Source organism: Cricetulus griseus, chromosome 2 (assembly GCF_003668045.3).
Source record: "Cricetulus griseus strain 17A/GY chromosome 2, alternate assembly CriGri-PICRH-1.0, whole genome shotgun sequence".
NCBI classification, from domain to species: domain Eukaryota; kingdom Metazoa; phylum Chordata; class Mammalia; order Rodentia; family Cricetidae; genus Cricetulus; species Cricetulus griseus.
The window spans coordinates 284582270-284601645 of NC_048595.1; the positions used below are offsets into that span (position 1 = coordinate 284582270).

Genomic DNA, 19376 nt, shown 5'->3' on the forward strand with positions numbered 1-19376 from the left:
CATGAGCTATCATGATTTTCATAACTTAATACATGCCTCCAAAATTACTTCAGTTATCTCATGATACCTTCCCCTTTTGGGGTGTGTGTGTGTGTGTGCTAAGGTAAAAAACTGGAGCCTCCCACATACTAAGTAAACAGTCTTCCATCACCGAGTGACACCACAACCTTCCTCTGTTAAAGAATACATTCTTTAGTCTCGATTGACAATTTTATGGGGTTTTTGTTTGTTTTAGACAGTCCCATGTTGCCCAGGCTGGTCTCAAACTTGCTGTATAGCCAAAGATGATCTTGAACTTCTAATTCTACTGCCTAAACCTCCCAAGTGCTGAAATTCTAGACATGTGCCCACCTGCACACCTGTTTGTGGAGTGCTGGGAGTCCAATGACTCCCATGCTAGAGTCCATGACAGGCATGCTAGACCGGCACTGTACCAGGTGAGCCGCATCCCCAGCCCAGCGTTGTTCCATGGCTTGTCACTGAGAGCCTGATGCTTGCATTCTCGTTTGGGAATTCGCTCCTATTGGTGTTAGAAGGATAGTCCTCTCTGGCTGTCTCTCTTGAGGTGCTGGGGACTTTGGGGCTTCACTCCAGCCGCAGCTACAGGACATACCTCTAGCAAGAAACTAGGCCTTTCTAGTTCCCAGGGTGCCTGTGTTTCTTACTCCTTTGGCTCCAAATGGAAGTCCATTTAAGAGTTTTAACAACTGATTTGTTAAACACGAAGCTTGAAAGTCAGATTACCCATCCCTGCTCTTACGCTCTTGTGTCTGGGGTTGGTGGCCTGATTTTTTTCCCCCTCTGAGAAGGCTCATTGATGTAATCCTTAAACAATTTAAACCCACAGATTAAGAACATATGTTTCTTCCTGTCACATGCTGTGAGAGCCTTCAGCCAGTCCTGAAGTCTGTATTTAAGAATGCCTTTAAAGCAAAATTGTAACTATATAGCTATATTATATACAAATTGTATCATATATGGCTGTTGTGGCCCAGAGAGAGTTAAGGGTCACCTCAGCCTCTATTATTATTCTTATTATAGAAGGGTAGCCCCAGTGGGGATGTATAGGGGAGGGTGCAATGTGGGTGTGTAGGGGAGGGTGATAACGTGGGGACTTGTTCTCCCTGCCTGATAACAGTCTCGGAAGTCAGGGATGTACCTCGAAAGTGGGTTTTGTCAGCATGCCTTCAGCTCACTCCTTGAATCTGTTCATATTTTATCTGCTCCCTTTTGGAACATGAGTTTCATATCTTATTATCTACGGACTTCCTCTCTGTGTCCTAAAGTTGCCTCTATCTCTGGAGAGCCTGTTGCTTTTCGAGTGTGGAAACTGCTATTGCATCTGCATTTTCTCCGAGTCCACATCACTGTGGAGGCTCCAATAGCTTTTGTACACCAAGAAGCCTAACTTGAGTTCAGAAGATGGAGAAATTTTCAAAGGGGACTTACTTCCTCAAACACTCATATAGTCATATAATTTTGAGTGCGTGTGCATACACCTATCTGTGTGTCAGTGTGTCTGTGCTTGTGCCGGTGTGTGTAATAGTGTGTATGTTGTTCCTCAAGTGTTATTTACACTTTTTGTTTGGGTGTGTGTGTGTGTGTGTGTGTGTGTGTGTGTGTGTGTGTGTATGTATATTTTGTTTGTATTTTGTTTTGTTTTGGGCCAGGTCCCTCACTTACCAACCAGGCTAGGCTGGCTGGAAGTCCAGCAAGTCCCAGTGAAGTGTGAACTACCACGCCTAGATTTTTTAATATGGATTTTGGGGGTTTGATTTAAATCTTCCTGCTTGCATGACAAACATTGTATTGCCTTACCCATCTCCCCAGCCCCACAAATAGTTGTGGCCTTTTTTTTTTCTTTTTTAACTGTGTATCTTATTTTATGTACATGCATGTTTTGCCTGTATGTACGTCTGTGCACCATATGTGTGCCTGGTGCCTTCAGAAGGCAGGAGAGGGTGCTGGGTCTCTTGGATTTGACGTTACAGGTGGTCATGAGCTGCCACGAGGGTGCTGGCAACCAAGCCCAGGTCCTTCGGAAAGGCATCCAGGGTTCTTAACCACTGGGCTATCCATCCAACTTAGTTTCTGATGGTGTGCAGCAGTCTTCTTTGTTGATTGAAATACAGGCCCACAACCTTGTGATTGTTGAAAACAGGATTAAGTGTCACACACAACTTTAGTGTAAGTGAAAAACAACGGATCCAAAGCTTATAACCCACACTCCAAATCAGACCCGGATCGCCCCTCTTTAATGGGACCATTGCAGGCATGCCAAATGCTACAGCTAGTCAATTGTATACATCTGGTAAAACTTTTCATACCAGCTAAGGTTTGCGGCAATGTGATTTTAATTACAGACAGATTGGCTAGCTGGAAAAAAGCACAGGAACTAAATGGAGAGTGAAGTTAAACACAAGCCCTTTCATAAGTGGTCCTGGTTTAGTTAGGAGGGATTCAAGTGACTGCTGGGGACAGCATGTTTTAGGGGAGCTCTGGAGGTGGGTGGTGACTCATCTTCAACCTGGGGGCCAGTTGTTGATGTGGAAGGGTGGTGATTAGATGCCTTTTGAAGTTCACACTTGCTGATGCTTGTCTCCTCACCTTGGGCCTTGGGAGCACAGGTGTCTCTGCCAGGCAAAATTGCTCTGGGTCGAACCGAATTTGCTTTGAAGGCTTGTGGAAATGGATAGGCAGAGGTGGAGCTCCGAGTCTTTCCCCCTATTAGGCTGTGCTCTTGTTTCTCTAAAGTCCACTCCACATAAAGATTTAAGAGGCTCAGGAAGCCAACTGCATCAGTATCTGAAATGCACGTTTCCCTGCTTGGAGCACAGGGAATCCTTTCCTGTGTGTGTGGGGTGGGGTGGGGTGGGGTGGGGTGGGGGGAACGACCATCACTCTGGAGTGTGTGTCCCCAGCAGAACAGCACAGCACAGTTGTAGTTTTCTTCAGAACTCTCTGGAAGGGTCCTTAAGTTGCTGTGAAGTTCAGCTTTCTCAGTATGAACTGAAGCCACAACCCTCACCCCGCCCCTCCCAACCCCTCCCCACCTCACATTTTACCTAATGTTTGTTTTCTGGAGTCTTGCAATCTTCACAAAAGCTGACCCAAATGCCAGCCCTGCCCACAGTCTCCCGGATTTAACTTAGGAAGTATATAAGATGACACCTACTTCTGCAGAGTCCGCCTTGCTGCCACTCCAGACCATTGCCAGAAGAGGGGGCAAGCATGTAGTATGTGAATTTGCTGAAGAGGAGCCAGTAGTGGGCCTCTGGAATGTCAAGAGTTTCCTTCTAGTGTTGCTGGAGCCCCCACCTCCCCCCATTGCCTGGTAGATGAGCTAAGGGATCCTATCTGCTGATGAGGAAACTTTTCTTACCTACCATGGTGTTTAGCCAAGGAGAGCATAGGCAGTCCTCATCTGCCCTGTGACTCCTTGGCCTATCTCGATGGCTGCCACAGAAGCAGTAAATGTCTTCTTCCATATTCATCCACATCTCTGGTGAATATTTATGTGCAGACCATAATCTCCAGGCATGGATTCTCTATAGTTTGTGCTTTGGCTTCAGTTATTCACCTTGGGATATTCTCTTTACCCTACAAGGACTTATGGGCATTGTTTAAGCAAACAATTGATTTCACTCCCTGTCTTAGTCAGGATCAATATTGCTGTGAGATGAAGCACTGTGACCAAAAGCAAGTTGGGGAAGAAAGGGTTTATTTGGTTTACAATTCCGCATCACTGTTCTTTATCTAAAGAGGTCAGGGCAGGAACTCAAACGGGGAAGGAGCTGATACAGAGGTCATGGAGGGGTGCTGCTTACTGGCTTGCTCCCCATGGCTTGTTCAGCTTGCCTTCCTATAGAACCTGGAACAATCAGCCCAATGTGGTACCACCCACAATGGCTGGGCCCTCTCATATCAATGACCAATTGAGACAATGCTCTCCAGGCTTGCCTACAGCTCAGTCTTATGGAGGCATTTTCTTTGTTGAGGTTTTCTCCCCTCAGATGCTCTGACTTGTGTCAAGTTGACATAGAACTAGCCAGCACAGCCACTATGTAGCCATAGGTTGTAATGTCTCCCTTTGAGGGATATGGCGGAACTATCGGTTAACTAAAATGTAGCCCCTGAAAACAATTTTCTGGAGGGCAGCTTCCATATGCTGATTCTCTAGTCTATTCTAAATGAGGAAACGGACATTAACTTCACTTATCTGAAATGATTTTTTAAAATATGCTGTCTAGTCATGTGTTCAAATATATAAAAATGACCTCTCCTTATCAGACAAATTAGCTTCCTCCTCTTTAAAAAGGTACGAAGAAATAGAAGAAAGAAGGGAAGCTGTTTATTTTAGAGCACAGATTCTTGTCTTTTTCATGTGTGTTTCAGTGGCCTTGGCATGCTGGTCCCAGGCTGAGTTAAGCCTCAGGTAGCCACTTTTACCAAACCTAGATTCTAGAGAAACGGCCTCTGCTGCACCGGGGAAGGAGACAAGCTCACAAGGATGAGGTGGCAGCAGTCCAAAGACAGTGATGTGGCTTTGGGGATAACCTATTTGAGTGCCAGGTCATATAGCAGGAGCTGAAGGCATGATTAGAATACAGGGGCTGCATCAATGTATTGGGAATTATGGGCATTTAAAGAGATAATTATGGGTTACCAATTGCATTTGCTATGATAGGGATGTACCCCAAGAACAAATATTCTCTGGACACTGACAAAGAGAAAGTCAGTGCCTTGGAGATGAGGCAATGATCTATAAATATTAAAAATTGGGAGGGGCCACTAGGAAGGGGTTGAGAACACTTGCTGCTCTTGCAGAAGACCTGAATTTGGCTCCTAGAGCCCACATTGTAGCTCACAACCATCTGTAATTTCAGTTCCAAAGGACTCACCCTCTTCTAGCTTCCGTGGGCACTTAGGCACACATAGGGTGCCCATACATGCAAGCAAAACATTCATACATGTAAAATAAAGACAAATATTTTCCTAGATAAATCTGGGGTTTCAGAGATGGTTCAGTGGCTAAAATGCTTGTGGTACAACTTCAGGTCCTACACACCTATGGAAAGAAAGGCAGAGAGAGAGAGAAGGAAAGCCTAGTGTGGTAGCTTGTGCCTATAATCCTAACAGTGGGGAGTCTTGGAGCCTCACAGGTTGTGCCCTGCACTCTGGGGGCAGCACTAATCAAACACTAGGTTACCTCATAAAGCTGCTGAGGCTGTTTTGTGTGTCCTGCAGCTCAACATCTGGGCAATTGCTGTTAGTAACAAACAAAGGCACTGATGATGGAAGTTTGATAGATTTGCAAGGATTTGTCGTGTGGTGGGATTGTTCCATGGCTTTGGAGGGGCCAGGTGGTATCTTCTCATGTTGAAAATAACAGAAACGTTTCCTCTTCTTTTTCTTTCTTTCCCTCTCTCTTCTCTACTCTGTCATTTTTTATATTTCATATAAAATCAACTATGTGTATGGGTGTGTGTGTGTGTGTGTGTGTGTGTGTGTGTGTGTGTGTGTGTGTGTGTGTGTGTGTGTGTGTGGTGTGGTGACTGGAGAGGTGCAGGTGCCCAAAGAGACGGAGGAGTTGGTCCCCCTGGAGCTAGTGTTACAGGTGCTGATGAGCTGCCCAGTGTAGGTGCTGGGAACTGGACGAGGGTCCTCTGGATGAGTGGATCATGTTTTAACCACTGAGCCATCTCCCCAGCCTCCTTCTTCCCTCCCTCTCCCCATCTCTTTCTGTTTCCCACATCTTTTCTCTCCCTATGAGATCTTGCTCTTTTGCCTAGGGTGCCTAGAACTCCTGGTTCAAGTCATTCCCTCTGTTTCAGCCTTTCTAAGTGGATGGAATTGTCGACATATCCCACTGCTACAACTCCCCAACCCACCCCACGCCCACCTCTGGGAGAAGGGTTCCCACTCTGTAGCTCAGGCTGACCTGTGCTTACTTCCTATCCCAGGTTGGTTTTGAACTGTCAGTCAATCCCCTGCTTCTTCCTCCTGAGCCTGCCCTTACAGGCTTGAGCCATCACGCCCTGCCTTGTATTTCTCATCAAGAGCCCTTGAGAAATTGCGTTTTTATGTCATCTCCTGACAGCGATGGGAAGACAGGGGTTTTTGTTGATGATATGTTCTAGGCTTCCTTACATACAGCTTGTCCCATGCCATGTTCACAGTGAGCAATGCAGAAAGACACATGGACCCTGCCACTAGAATGGACCAATCTGTGGAAGTGGATGGAGAAATGAGCATCCCTTTATTCAGAACCATCACATGTTGCGTTAAAACATTGCACATTTTTACTCACATGCTTCGGGGGAAATGTCTCCAAAATGTGGTGCCCCAGAATTTAGGTTTGGCTTGCTCACTGTTGCAGCCTGCTGTGGTATTTCTCATCAAGCCAAGATGCAGCTTGGAGGATGCAAGAGGCCCTACAGAATAGGTCAGAGCCCAGTGTCTTCCTGGATGTCATACTGCCAAGGGCTAACGAAAGGAAAAGAATCCTTGTTGATTCAGGGCAGCAGCTTTGCCTTTGCCTTGTGGACAAGCTCCAGACCCTTTGTCCCCTGGGACATAGTTACCAAACTTTGGGGTGGAATGGGGCCTGGCACAGGCAGCTAGTAGCTAGTACACAAAGCCTTGCTTGTCTCCACCCTCTTCGTCTAGTGGAAACATGTCAGGCTGCCTCCCAAAGGCTCTGCATTTATTTGAAAGAATGTTAGAAAGGAAATCTATCGCTTACCATCTTCCTCCCTCTTTGGGAGTGTTTATTGTGATTGGAGATCATTTTGGTCCACATGGCTGTGGCTTTCCCACTCCTTCTTTGTGCTCGTATGTTCAAGAGCTCTGGTAAAAAATAAACAGAAAGGGCCAGTTTTCACTCAGTGATGGAAGAAGGAGAGAAGTTGGACTCTGGAGAGCTGGAGTTCCATAGCCAGACTCTGCCTTGGCCGGGGGCTGGCTTTTCTCACCCTGGAGTCTGGCCAGGAGGTACTGGGAGGCCGTGGCTAGTGGGGGATGGACACGCAGGCACCGTGTCCAGCAAGCAGTGTGAGTTAGCCTGTGAATAGAAGAATTTACCTGGGGTCTGTCTCAGCCATTTCTGCCGGAAGAAGAAATTCTGAACTGCTCTGAATTGGAACAAAACCTAAAAACAGGACCGGGGAGAAGGCTCAGTGCTTGCTGCACAAGTGTGAGGACCTGAGTTTGGGTCCCCAACACCCACACAGAAAGCTAGGGCACCCCACAATGTGCCTGTAACCCTAGCACTGGGGATGCGGAGATAGGCAGAGGCTGGCTGGCCAGCGAGCCCAACCAAATCAGAAAGCTCTCTGTTCTTTGAGAGACTGTATCTCAAAAATAAAAGGTGACAGGGATGGCAGAAGACATTTTGTTATCTGTATTTGAGCAAATGCACAATATATATACACTCACCCCTCCCACACACAGGTACACACACATGCTACACACATACACCACACACATGTGTGCACATACACAGACACACAGACACACACATAAGCACACATAAGCAAGAAAACTAAAACATTTAGACACCAGACTTTGAGTCCCCAAGCTATTGGACTGCTGTCTTGGAACAGTACATTACACATACCTGCTATCTAAGCCTTGCACCTGCTTAAAGGGGAGGAGCCGCCCTTCCTAGGGTAACAGAACTCACAGTGACCACACCCCTCACCACACGGCCGCTTTCTTGCCAAATGAAGGAAAAGAGCTAATTTAATTGTGTTGGTCCTACCAGGTCTGGAAATATGAAGCAACCCATACCCGTATTGTTGGTTCCTTATTTCAAACAAATGATGTCTTCCTGTAAATTCCTTTAGTTTAAGAGGAAAGTCCACAAATACAGAAAGCCACACTAAGTGTATGGTGTAATGCATTATTATAAGCGAACACCATTCAAGCCAACAAGAAAGGAGTGCATGCTCCTGTCTCAGGAGCCTGGTCCCTGCACCAAGCCCCCCACCCCAAACACACCCCCATCCCTTCTGTGCTTCAACAGCCCATTTTCTCTCTTCCTGTGGTCCCCAGTTCCCTGTTTCCCTCTTAGAAGTTTTAGCACCCCACTGTGCATCGCTGCCTTCCAAAACTTAATCTTACTCATTGCAAAATATCTAATGGGGTTGAAGATGTAGCTAAGCTGTCAAGTAACATTCAGCAAGTGTGAGGGCCTAGATTGAGTCCTCAACACCAAAATAAAGAATTAAAAACACACCATTCATTTTCTTCCTATTTTATTACTGTGAATGTCTTCTTACACTTTGTCTGTTGAACAACCTTTAGGTAAACTCAGAAGTATTTAAGTTAGATCTTACCAACCAATAGATTCATTTTTTAAAAATTAATGTAATTTTATTATTATTCTTTTAGTTACTATGTCACATGTGTTACCTACAATTTTGAGACTCTCAAACAAAATTTATTTATTTATATCTTATATGTCTGGGTGTTTTGCCTGTATGTATGTCTATGTACCATGAACATACAGTGCCAGATGACCAAGTCAGCTCTTCTGGAGTTGTAGATGGTTGTTAACTGCCATTTGGGTGCCGGGAACTGAACCAGGTCCTTTGCAAGAGCAGCAAGTGCTCTAAACTGCTGAGCCATCTCTCCAGCCCCACTTTTGAGACTTAAAAACAACAGAGTTTCTCACCTAATCTCAAGTGAAACAGTGAAACCTAAAAATACTTAAACTGTAAAGGCGCAGATGAACTCTTTTTGAGTCTAGACTAACAGTGAAGGGTGAGGCTTGCTGGCCCTGAGAAAGGCTTCCGATCTGGTGAGATCTTTGATTTTGTGACATGCATGGTTACAATAAGCACTGGCATCATCTTCCGTTTTACCTCTTCTTATAAAGAACAGAAGACAGCCTATAGCTCTAGAAGAAACAGCAGAATGTCACGGGCTCATGAGAAAGTTCAGGCTTTGGAGTCACCGAGACCTGTTCTGAGATCTGGGCAGATTATTAACCCCCTCTCATGAAGATGAAGATGATATGACCAATCTACTAACCCAAGTCCACATGCACTCCTGCTATGGAGGACAATTGTGTATGGAACTCTCTGCTATATTGACAAACCAGAGGCCTTGGCCTGAAAATAATTATAGTGTGGTCCAGATGTGGTGGGGCCACACCTGTAATCACAACACTTTGGAGGCTAAGGGGGGGGGGGGTTGCAAGGTTGAGGCTAGTCTGTGCAATAATATAATGAGGCTCTACAAATTAGTAGGCAAATGAATGAATAAAGACTATAGGTGTGTGAAAATTATAAACTCAAAAAACATCAAATGCAGTTTCATCTTTCATGGGAACCAAGGCTTTCAAAATTTCACATAATTTATTAATATAGATATAAGAGAAAGTAATCCTTAAAATGGTGGTTATAGACTTAGACTCCTTTTGGTTCATAAAATACTTTTAGACAGAGTAACCATTTCCTTGTAATACTTCCTTTTATTTTTTAATTATGCGTATGTGTGTATGTTTGTGGGTATATGAACATGAGTGTAGGTAACCGTTGAGGCTAGAGGTATCAGATGCCCCTGGAGTTGGAGGTGCAGGGCAGTTATTAGCTGTATGACGTGGGTGCTGGGAATTGAACTCAGGTCCCCTGGAAGAGCAGTACATGTTCTTAACCACAGAGTCACCTCTTTAGCCCAGATTTTTATTTTTTATTTTTTGAAGAGTATGTATATGTGTGCGGGTGTGGCTGTTGGTGCACTTAAGTGTAATGTTTACAGAGACCAGAAGAAGGCATTGGATCTCTTGGAACTAGAGTGTCAGGTGGTTGTGAACTGCTTGATATGTCATTGTCGTCCCCGCCCCTCAAGGGGGGACGAGCCCAGGTCCTGTTGAATCACGTGTCCAGCTCCTCAATTTGCTGCTTAATAGAATTAAAACAAAAATAATCATGCCTTATTTCTTCTGCATTAGGCATTGGCTAGTGTTTCCTTGTTAGCCATGACCTACAGTGAGGGAGGACTTGTCTTTAGTTGTATCATGAATGCTGGGTAAAACATGAACATCAGGTCTTTTTTTTTTTTTTTTTGTCTCTGGAACTATTTATTTTGTATGGTATTCAGTTCTTGTCATGATTGCCACCTATCTGCCTAGTAAAATGTAGATTCAGTAGTGGATAAGAAAATTAATTTTGGCCTCATCTCATGTCAATTGCTTAACAGGTAAACAAGCAATTATTAAGTCACCAAAATAGCACAAGATGTTGACTGGCCCTTGCCTTGTCATTGCACACCCTTTGTCAGAGGGAAGTACAGTGTGTGGTGGTGCAATTAGGCCATTCTCTAATAGGATCTTGTCTCTCTAGCCATAAGTTTGTATTCAGAAACCTAAGTGGGTTGCCACAAATGCCCGGCTAGTAAATATGGTAGCCCAATCATGTCTGAAGGAAGTTTTAGAAAAAGAACAGAATATTTAGTGCCTGTTTGCCCTGGAAAAGGCTATCCCACATCACAACTGAAAGGTTCAGGCTTTAATGCTGATCGGCTCTAACTCTTTAAGAGAGACCCTGCACCCTGACAACAGTCAGGGCATGCACAGGGATGTGCCATCACCACATCAGCCACCACGCATTTACAGCCTGCGTGAGGACTCTGGGCATGCATGGAACCTCAGTGTGCATGCACAGTCTTCCCTTTAAAAGTTCCAACTTCCCTGCTTCGCTCTCTTTCTGCTTCTTCTTTGCTCTCTGTTTGCTTCTGCTTCTCTTCTCTCTCTCTCTCTCTCTGGTGACTGGCCATGGCAGTCAGCCAATAACTCTGTTTCTCTTCTCTCTTAGTCTCTCTACTCTGCCGGGCCTAATAATAAACTGGTTAATATGTCTCATCTTGCACCTCCTCTTTTTCTTCAAAAATTTTAACATTGGTGTTCAACGTGGGGCTCAAACCCACGACCCTGGGATTAAGAGTCCCATGCTCTATAACAACAATACCCTGCCATCCTGAAGGACACCATGCTCCTGAGTTAAGATCTCCTGAAGGCTGAGCTGGAGTTGGGCTCACTTCCTCCTGGCTTCCTGCTTTCCATGTTCTCCTACTCTTAAGTGACAGACAGTGAGGTGGGAAGATCCATTCCTGACCCAGCCAGAGCTTTGTCAATCTTCTGGCAGCATCTTCAGTTCTAACAATTAGGTATAGGCATAGGGTTCTGTCATAAATACAGAGCTGATATCATAGAGCTTCCCTGTGGCATCATGGGTGCCCGCCCCTTAGTCTCAGGTTGAAGGAAAAGGGAAACCCCAACTCTTGTTGGAGGAGTCTGTCTTAGTTAGGGTTCCTTTGCTGTGATAAGACACCATAACCAAAAGCAATTTAGGAAGAGAAAAAAAATTCCACAACACTGTTCCTCACCAAAGGAAGTCAAGGCAGGAACTCAAACAGGGCAGGAAACTGGAGGCAAGAGCTGATGCAGAGGCCCTGAGGGGTGCTGCTTACTGGCTTGCCCCTCACGGATTGCTCAGTCTGCTTTTTTTTTTTAACCCAGGCCCATCAACCCACAATGGTACCACCCACACTGGGTTAGGTCCTCCCTCACTAATCACTAATCAAGAAAATGCTCTTTTAATACAGTCTGATATTATAGAGGCATTTTCTCAATTGGGGATCCCTCCTCCCTGATGACTATAGCCTGTGTCAAGTTGACATAGAACTAGCCAGCATACTGTCCTACCCCTGAAATTAGTTAGGAGTGCTTCTCAGCCCTGAACATCCCATCCTTGGTAAGGAACAAGCTGTAGCCAGATTATTCTGGATCTCCATGCTGGTTCATCCCCAGACAGACCCTGGTTCCTCTGTACTCACCATTTTATATGAACCTCTAGGAAAACAGTGACCCCTTTGTTCCAAACTCAGCAGCCTTCATACCTGTTTTCCACCATGACCTATGAATGCAAATTTATTTTATGCTGCAAAGCAGTATATACAGGCTGGTGAACAATAGAGAAATACACATCTCTGTGTTTCCCTGCTGTCACTTCATTCATGCTGTTTTCTAATCTGTCCTATTCTGTTTTTACTTTATTTACACACACACACACACACACACACACACACACACACACACACACACACACATATATATATATTTTCCTGCAAGGGTCTTGATATTGTTCCTGGAACTTGGGATCCTTCTGCTTTGGCCTCTAAAGTACTGAGCTAACAGTATCATGGCATTGCACGCCTTATCTGGTTTTGGTGGAGAAGGCCTAAATCTCATTGGGAAAGCTGAGACAGGAGGATTTCAAGTTCAAGGTCCTCTTTGAATTATAGAGTTTGTTCAAAACCACCCTGAGCAATTTAGTGAGATCCTGTCTCAAAATGAAAAGTAATGAGGTCAGGGTCACACTTCAGTGGCAGAACACTTGCCTTACAAGCACAATGCTCTAGGTTTGGTCTACAGTGCTGAGGGGAAGGGAAGAGGGGAAAAAGATCCACTTTGAAAAGTACCATGTCCCTTTTAAATATCAGAAACTGGAGTTTGAACAGTAGAGTTCTATTAAAGGTTCCTAATTCCCCTCCCCACCCACACTACATTGTGAGCTCACTGCCTTCAGAAAATGTGCTAATCACCCCTTTGTGTACATAGCACCTACTTGGTCCCCGCCTTGCAACACATGCTCAGATAGAAGAGCTGAGCCAAAGAGCGAAGCCTCTCTGGTCTTTTGTGATTTTATGTGTAAAATGGAGACATGCTGTGCATACTTCATGGAAGACTGAGAGCAGCATCCGAGGTCCCGTGTTTGAAGCAGAGAGCCTGGAGCCTGGCACCTGCAGATGCTCATGTACCATCAATTTCCTCCAACCAGATAGATCTAATTGACTGGCCCCACAGTGCAGGGCCTCTGAGTGAGATGAGAGGTTTGGACTCCATTAGGCCAAGGCCCCATCCAGCTCAAGCACTAAGATTTTCTGAAGTGGCAGGAAGCAAATTGCTCTTTGGGGACAAGTCAATCTGTTTCTGAAAATATGGGACTGTCCTGGGGGACCTTTTTATTAAATCCCAAAGGGCTCATTTTTCTATGAAATACAGAGACTTGGGCTTATTATTAGAAAATCACTTCCATATTTGGTTATAAAATAAGTTTTAAATCAACATGAAACTCAGAAGTTTTTTAGATCAAAAGCCTTGTAAAGCTACAGTTAAGCTTTGGTGGGTGTTGGAGGTGCACACTTTTAATCACAGAACTTGGGAGGCAGAGGCAGGCAGATCTCTGTGAATTCGAGGCCAGACTGGTCTCCAGAGCGAGTGCCAGACTCCAAAGCTACAAAGAAACCCTGTCTTGAAAAACAAAACAAAGCTACGGTTAAGTACCATTTCACAAGAAGAACTCTGGCTACTGAACTTTGGACTTGACCAGAAACTGGCTGCTAGGCTGTAGGTGACAGACTGCATCTTGTCCCTTCTACTATACAAAGAGTGTCCTGCACAAAATTGTGAACTTCCAAGTACAGACTTGGGGTGTCCTTCAATTTACCTTTACCAGAACACAACCAACAAGGGAAAAAACATCCCAACAGTGGTTTCTTCAACTTCCCATTGTCAACCTTGGTTTTCCATAACTGTTTCTCACTACCATGGTATAGGAAAGATACACTTTAGCCATTTCCCACCGCTGTTGAATAGAAAGGATACTCTGTAATCATTTACCCCAAGGAAAGATACACTGTTACCATTTACCACAACCACCAACCACCACCACCACCACCACCACCACCACCACCACCACCACCACCACCACCAGCACTGCCACCACCATGCCTAGGAAAGATACACTATAACCATTTCTCATCACTGAATAGGAAGGATACACTGCAACCATTTCTCACCACCATTGTGTATGAAGGATACATTGCTACCATTTCTACCACCACTGCCAGTAGAAGGGATACTTGCTCTTACCAAAATAAGAGAAACCTCAAATAGAGAACTTTTGCAGGTATCACACAGACTTTCATTCTGAATTGTACCTCACCTTGCCCATGAAGTGTGAGTGTTTCATTTAATGCCGTGTGAATTGAGATCGTTCACTATTAATAATTTAATGAGTCTGTTTGTTGCTTTCTTTCAGGACATGGTGATCCAGAAGATTGCAGAGCATCTAAGCTTCCAGGAGGTTGTGAAGTTGTTCACCTTCAGCAGCCTGGCTACAACTGGAGGTCAGTAGTGACTTCCATTTGCCTCTATGAGCTCTTAGTGAGAAGTCTGGCCTGAAGGTAGGACAAGAGCCCCACCTACATCAGGCCCATTATATGATTCTTTTTCTCACCCTGTGACCAAATGTCTCACATAAGAACTTCAAGGAAGAAAGGTTGATTTTGGCTCATGGCTTGAGGTGATAGTCCATAGTGGTGGCGAAGGCATGGCAGCAGATGGCTTCATGGATGCACTAGTGTGCTTCAGTATTCCTCACACCCCCCCTTGTCAGAATAGGAAGTAGAAGCAGGTAAAGCATAAGTAAGACCATTACCTGTAAAGCTGACCCCTAGTGATCCACTTTCTCCAGCTAGACCCCGCCTCCCCAAACAGTATACCAGTTGGGCACCAAGTGTTCAAATAAATGAGCCTGGGGGGCATATTTTACATATAAAGCATAATATCTACTGTCTTAGGTAGGGTTTCTATTGCTGTGAAGAGACACCATGACCACGGCAACTCTGATAAAGGAAAACATTTAGCTGGGTGGCTTACAGTTTCAGAGGGTTAGTCCATTATCATCGTGATGAGACTTGGTGGCATGCAGGTAGACATGGTGCTGGAGTAGGAGCTGAGAGTGGAGAAAGAGCTACATCTTGATCCCCCAGGCAACAGGAAGTGGTCTGAGACACTGGGCATGGCTTGAGCATATGACACACAACAAGGACACACCTACTCTAACAAAGCCACACCTCCTAATAGTGCCACTCTCTATGAGCTTATGGAGGCCAATTACATTCAGACCACCACGCCTACTACCCCCCTCCAGCTCTGAAGTTGACATGTAAGACAGAAATGCTCAGGGTGCCAAGGCTGCCTCTGCAGTTTGTAGCTGGGATCGGGGGTCTGTGTCACTGGGTCTGGACCCTTCCTTGTTCCTAAGATACAAGGTACAGTGTGGTGACAAAAGTACAGACCTCAGGGCTTTACTTGGTTTATTCAAACCCCAATCTGTGGTTCAGTAATAGTGGCCTTGGACATCATCTCTTCCCAGCTACTGTCCTCATTTTAAAATGCAGGTGGTGAAGATGCTGACAGTCATGGTTTGGGGATATGTAGAGAGCTGGGTGTGAAGGTGTGAGGCCTGTGTCAGGTTCATGACAATACACACCTGTGCTGTGTGTTATCTGTCAGTAATTAGAGTTCGACACAGGAAAGTGTTGGCCGCTCAAAACCACACACTTTTAACCTTGAGGACCGGAGCCACACAACTTTTTCAAGAATGATTTTTATAGCTTCTGGGAGTCTTTTGGGGAGTTAATCTGCTAAAAGAATGGGGTTCAAGTATAATGTTCTGTGACACTGTGGGACCTGCCATAGAATCACCAGGCCAGGAAGATGCCGCACTCCTTCAAGGCTCGCTGTGCTCTTGGAGGCTCCCAAAGCATTGCTGTAGTATAAATTCCTTCAAGGAACCTCCAGCTCAGCCCCAGTTCTCTCTCTCCAGACCCTGCCCTGTCAGGAAACCCCACCAAGCGGTGGCTCCTCCTCTGAGACTGCCAGCTTCTCAATCCCTGCCCAAAGCCTTAATAGTTGGGCACAAACCCAGTGTGTGGAAGACCCATCATCACCCTCCTGAGACCCCCTCCCCATAGGCCCCCAGGGTATTTAAGCCCCTCCTTTTGGATGGCCATGTGATTTCTTTTTCCTGCCCTCTTCCCCTGCACCCGATCTCGGGGGGGGGGGGCGGAGGTGGGGTGGGGGGTTGGAAGGTCACGCGGAAGTGCATTGCCCAATAAACCTGATCTTTTACTTTTAATTTAGCTTGATCTGGCTTACTGTGTCTGGGGAGAAATCTGCCCAGTCCTGTACCTCTGCAGTGCCCATGGTGTGTGACTCTGGTGGCAGAGATCTCATCTTTCTCCAGAGTGAACGGATGTGTGGTGCCCGCATCTCTGTGCCCCCATCTCCTCTTACTCATGACATCTTAGTCTGTGTTCCTCACCCGACTGACCAGTGTCCTCAACACAGCATGCAGACATGAAGGGACATGGTCATGACAGCCCCAACGTGTGTCCACTCCCAGTACTGTGAGTGTCCCATGTGTGTGGCCACTCTCTGCATGTGCCTAGGGAACCCAGAGGCTTATCTGTGTACAACCCCTGCAGGGAGCAGGAGTAGCCCGCCTGAATGTGACCATCCTGCAAAGACAGAGAGCTATAATGTTGAGACCAGCCCCAAGAGTCCTAAAAAATACCCACTGCTCAAGCCTAGCTCCCTGTCCCCCACTCTGTGTGCTCCATGGTAGCTGGCATCACCCAGTTTGCTGCTTTCTTCAAGGCTCTGAGATGCTTTGGAGGGAAAAGGCCCACCTATCCAGAAGTCTGGGCTGTTTTTGAAATGTCTACCCCGTGGATCAATCTCGTGCAAGAGAGAGAGGACAATTCTTCCGGTAGCTGGAGTTGTGAGAACCCTTTGGGATTAAAGGCACCTTTACTTCCCGCACCTTGTTTTTTTCACAGCGGTCTGTGGCTTCCTCCTGGGGCTACTCTGCAGGCAGCCACCGCTTCATGCTTCCTTCTACAGGTCTGCAGCCTGCTTCTCTTGCATGCACCATCCTACTGAAGTCCTTTCTCGGCTGGGAACAGCTTTCTTTAAAAACATCGCAGCTGGCTGGTTGGATAAGTGTTTCCTAGCTTGCTCCACGCCCTAGGTTCTGCTCCACGCACAAGAAAAGAAAAGAAAAGAGAAAAAAGAAACAACTGATTTCAGCATTGCTTTCCCCTCCTCTTGTGAAGTGCTCTGATTTCCTGTGTGATTCTCCACAGATAAATTCATTGCGAAAGTTCTCACATTGGGAGGGTTCAGCTTGTGTGGAATTTCACAGCCTGTGCCCACAGTCTAGCATTGAGGAGATTTTGTTGTGTTTGGATAAGAAAGAGAATTCACAAAGCCTTCAGACTTCCTTCCTGGATGGCTCCTTCTATTACTTCCTCATTATATTAGCAGCTGCCAGAGGATCCAGGATAAACCTTTTCCCCAGGCCTGCTGAGAGGCCAGGGGCTCAGGCAGTGGCTGTTTTATTGCCTCATTATCAGAGCCAGCCTCGTGATTTACACTGTGGAAGTCTAGAGAGTAAAAACGTGCCCTTGTATTTGCATGTGTGTAGCTCAGGCTGTCCTTGAACTTGTGGCAGCCCTCTTGTCTTAGCATGGATGGGAATCACATATGTGAGCCAGCATGTCCAACTTTTAACTCTTCCTGTTTTAGGTTGCTTATGTGTCAGGTGCACTTTCTGTTACACTAGTGGGCCCATTTAAAGTACGTAAGGTAGAAGCCCAAAAAGGTGAGATTAAAAAAAATAATAAATAGAAATATCATCTTCCCATATCCAGGAGCAAGCCTGGGAAGACACATGCACCACTGAACCCAGGAACCAAAATGCTGACCGTGGTCCTGGGGCCCTGTCCCTAACCGACTGACTTCAACTTCTCACTCCCATCTAGCATGGCTTGTGTTTGTCTTTTCGTCTCTTCTTCAGGAACCTTTGATGCTCCAGGTGTCTAGCAGGGGGTGGGGGTGGGGGTGGGGATGGGGGATGTCTGTCTGTCTTCCATGTGACCTACAGGCCACTGCTATGCCAGCATGACCTCTGCTCCAGGTCTTTCCCCTCCCACACCCTCTTCTCCTCCTCTCATCTGCTGTGTTTCCTTTTTTTCAACCACTCCCACACCTTGAGGTTGCCCTCCTCACAGCCACCTGCCGCTCACGCTCACAGGGTCTCTTATCTTTCCAATTGGATTATGATTCCCACGAGGGCATGCTCAGGTTTCTTCTCCATCCCTAACCTTCTCTGGGGACAGGGACCTAGACTTTGGACCTGATTTCTCCCTATCACTTCAGTGCCAGCGCCTCTTCGTTCCCTTGGTGGTATGGTGCAAGTGCAAGGGCCACGGCAGCCTTCTCAGCGGCTGTGTGGGCAGAGACAGCCATGGAGCCACAGAATCTCAGGTGCCTCCTGATTTACAGATGACGCATGGCCGCAGGGACTTTTCGTATTTGTGGCAGGCAGACTACTACTACAAAGTTCCACTCAAGCCCAGCTTCCTGAAGCAGGCGTTTCCCAGCGATGGGCAGTACATTCTTTTAAAAGCTTGCTCTATACCTTCTCCTCTGCTCTTCTCTTTTCCCACCTACGCGAGCTCTCTGTCTATGGCGACCGGCCATGGCGGTCAGCCATTAACCCTGTTTCTCTTCTTTCTTATTCTCTCTACTCTGCGGGGCCTATAATAAACTGGTTAATATGTCTTTAAAAAAAAAAAAAGCTTAATAGAGGAGTTGGCCTTTTGTTGAAATTCTGCTTTTGACTGGCAACTTGGGTTACCTTAAGTAGGTGTTGATATTTAGCTTTATCAGCTGTGTTCCATCTCCTTAGTGCCGACTAGGGCTCAGGACATCAATGAGAAAACAAATTCCTAGAATGGGCACTAGGCACTTATCAACCACCAATCAATGCACCTACTTACTGGTGGCAGTCAATATGCTGAGGACACCTCAAGATGCTGAACACTCAGGAACACTCAGGGTCACAAGCTTAGAGCTGTGATCGAGTCTTCTTGGACTCCCTTTTAAAACTTAGCGGTTTTGAACCTGTAGCAACAGAAAAATAGTGCTTGTTTTATAATACCTATTATAAATCAGTAGACACATGTAGACTGACCTATGACATCTGTGCTATGTCAGGACACTGACTCTTTTCCTATTTTTGTAAATACCTTTTAGATATTGGTAGACTTTGAGCAGATGCTGGGCAATGTAATTTTTTTTTTCAAACAAAAATTTCCCTTATTTATACTGGTATATTTCTAAGGATAAGGTTCATGAAAGGGCTATTGTATTTTCAAAGACCAGACTACCCTCCATTGAGAAGCCAGTGCCCGAACTCAGGTATGTCTTCCTTACTGCAACTTTTCCCTGAGAAGCCCACAGCCCTGCTCTTCATGTCTTTTTCTTCCCCCGCTCTCTCTCTTTCTCTCTCTCTCTCTTTCTCTCTCCCCACCATCATGCTTAAGCCTATGTTCAAGTATTTAGAAAAATGTCCTCCCTGGGGGCTGGAAAGATGACTCAGTGGTTAAGAACATTGGCAGCTCTTCCAGAGGTCCTGAGTTCAATTCCTAGCAACCACATGGTGGCTCACAGCCAT

At 45.8% G+C, this 19376-nt stretch overlaps 1 protein-coding gene across 3 annotated transcripts in view; it reads left to right on the top strand.

Annotated features, from left to right (window-relative positions):
- Tiam2 (TIAM Rac1 associated GEF 2) overlaps nucleotides 1–19376 on the top strand; it is a 239052-nt gene that overhangs the window by 9327 nt on the left and 210349 nt on the right. For all 3 annotated transcript variants that reach the window (XM_027401037.2, XM_027401039.2, XM_027401038.2), the window contains exon 2: nucleotides 14109–14196. The gene's annotated coding sequence lies outside the window, so the exon portion shown is untranslated. The remainder of the gene's footprint in view (nucleotides 1–14108; nucleotides 14197–19376) is intronic.